Source organism: Gambusia affinis, linkage group LG15 (genome assembly GCF_019740435.1).
Source record: "Gambusia affinis linkage group LG15, SWU_Gaff_1.0, whole genome shotgun sequence".
Classification (NCBI taxonomy): domain Eukaryota; kingdom Metazoa; phylum Chordata; class Actinopteri; order Cyprinodontiformes; family Poeciliidae; genus Gambusia; species Gambusia affinis.
Genome location: NC_057882.1, coordinates 13,313,401 through 13,316,306, shown reverse-complemented (window position 1 = coordinate 13,316,306; position 2,906 = coordinate 13,313,401).

Below are 2,906 nucleotides of genomic sequence, written 5' to 3'. Positions count from 1 at the left end.
TTTGGTCTTCTTTTTTTTTTTTACTTTTGACTAAAAGCAGAATATTAAAGATGAAGTAATAGGTGAAGTCACATCCATCTATATTTAGTTCATACATTAATGCTTGGTTGTCATTAATTTGGGACTTTTGAAGAGCGATTTGTAGGGCTGTGACTATTATTACAGCAATCCATTATTCTGGTGACTTATCAATTAATCGGATAGAATAATTGAAATTTTTTTTCTCATCTAGCCACTTTATTCAAAACACAAATACATGAAAAATAAAAAAAAGAAAAGTTTTTTTAATAAGATAAAAAAAAATATATAGCCTAAAATGGAAGAATGTTGAAAAAATACTTCTAAAATCAATATGTGAAGAGGTCTGGCCTTTTTCTTTGACTCATCATCAATGCCATTTAGAGCTGGTCTGTTGATTGATTGATTGATTGACTAATTCATATCAAAAGGTGCTTAGTAGGAGATTTATTTTACAGAATTTGAGCAAGGTGAAGATAGAAATTACGCCACTTGAGGAGTTCTGGGTACAACATACTTACAGAAATGCTTCTTTATGTTAAATGTAAAATGTATATGTTTTTATGCAGTTTTAGCTTAATAGCTGCTCTGACTGTATTGTTCTTTCCAACAAATTACATTTTATTGAGTCATTAGTGATTAATCTGTTCTTAAATTGGTTGATGATTATTTCAATAATTAATTATTCAGATTAATCGTTTTGGACCTACTGATTTCTTTTTCAAGTGAAGGAACACAAGTTTACAATTTCTATTCATCTTCTCCATACATGATTAAATGTATAAATATAGACTAAGATACATGCATAAACCTGCACTAATTTTGGATAAAGACTGCATAAAAAAACAACAACAAAGGTTTTGGCATAATTCTGGCTGGATATTTTTCCACATACTTTCAATTGGTTTGCTGCGTTTCAATACCAAAATCAACTTCAATATTTTTCGAAGAATTGTCCTGCTCAGATACCAAATACTGTCCAAGTTTCAGGCGTCAAACCGCTGATAATGAGTTATGATTGTGAACAATTTTGGTTACACTTCCTACTTTTTATTTTGTTTTGGCCCATCGTCAAAAAATACGTTGAGAATTTTTGTTGAATGTGATGGAACTGATGCGCCATCTGCTGGTGGATAGCTGTAATAGCAGCACCAGGATTTCACTTCAATAAAAGAAAATCTTACACAGACATTTATGTTTATGTCATCTTACATTTACGCTTTATTTAAGAAAATCAGGGTGTCCGCACATCCTTAAAATGTCTTGAATTCTGAAATCAAGGCATTAAAATGTCAAATTAATTTTAAAAAATGTAAGTTGGCCTTAAATTTTGTCATGGAAGGACTATTTCATCTCATATATTTGATGTAGATTTTATTTTTACTTTTTTACCTCAAAGAGCTTTTCATCAGGCAACAGCATCATTACATTTTTCTGTCTCAAGACGGTTCAGGCTACCGCTAACTAGCTAGCTTCTAGCTTTTTTCCATCTATGTGCAAATTTATTACCAGTTGACTGGACTACATTTGTCAAACACCCATCTTAATTCATAATGGCCTTAATAGTCTTAAATTTGAGTTGGTGAAACCTGCAAAAACCACGGATGTAATGCAAATATTGTGCAAAGTGTGAGTTTTGTACTGAAGAAGATTCAGGGCCACTGGGGGAAAAAAAAGAAATAATTCTGACTTTTTTCCCAGAATTCTGGGTAAAAAGTCAGAATTCGTTTTTATTTTTTCAGTGGCCCTAACCCTGTTCCGTAGTTTTCTATGGGTGATTTCTACCAAAGAACAAAATAAAAAAAATTTTTTCATTTCTTGTGGTGTGCACATGCATGATCTATAACTTAAAAGAAAAAGACAAAGAGCTGCTCTCATGTACTGTCTCCAGATAAGAGCTTCCTCGGGTAAAAGGATGATTAGACATTTTCAGCAATGTCCGTCTCCCTTCAAGGGGACACGCAGTAACGTTGGCCTCGACCTTGACCGTGGAAAGTGCACATTATCTTGATGATGATGTGAGAGCAGCAGGGTTTTTATTCACGTGAACTGAGACGGTGGGAGGTCATCTTGCCCTGGGAGAGGAAGCATGAGTCAACACTAGGAGACAGTGGCGCCTCAGTGCTGCACACCAGTCAGTCTGCAGAGACTCATTCTTGTAGCCACTGGTGTTTTCCACAGGAGTGCCGGTATTGTTTCTGTTCGGTGGGGTTCTGCATGCACCACGTACGCACAGAGAAAGTGGGTTTTGATGAGTCATTCAGAGAAAGTCTCAGTTGGCCTGCAGTTTCTGTCTCCCGTGATTGTGAGAACCCGAGGGGGACGAGGCATTTGAGTCCTGCTGATCCAGCTGCAGTTCAGTTAATACATTCTGACATTTCTGGGGTTGCCTTTTACAGTCTGTCCTCACTGTACTGGAAGATTTTACATTTAACTGGTATATAATTAACTGCAAACATGCACACTTCAACCAGGGTAAGAGTCAACAGGCAACTCAGTATGTATGTGTTCAGTGTCAGAGACTTCAGGCAGACAAATTGGACAGAGAACGTAGAATGTTATGTGATCAACACGTAAAATTTGAACAAGAATTAACACCTTTACTTTTACTGCTAATCACTTCATTTTGGATTCTCTTTCTTTTTTTTTTTGCATTTTATAAGACTGAAAAAAGTGCAGAGAATGATGGATTTTTAGCTATTCCTCCCCGCTCAGTCTCTAAAGTTCTGTATTTTCTCTTCTTTCCAGTTGAACCCCACATGTTTTCAGAAGGATTTTAGTTTTGGAACTGAGAGACTCATGGAAGAAGATTGATGTTATGTCTGGTGAACATAAATTATTATGAATTGCGAATTATTTCAATTTGTAAAGCTAAACAATTTAGGTTG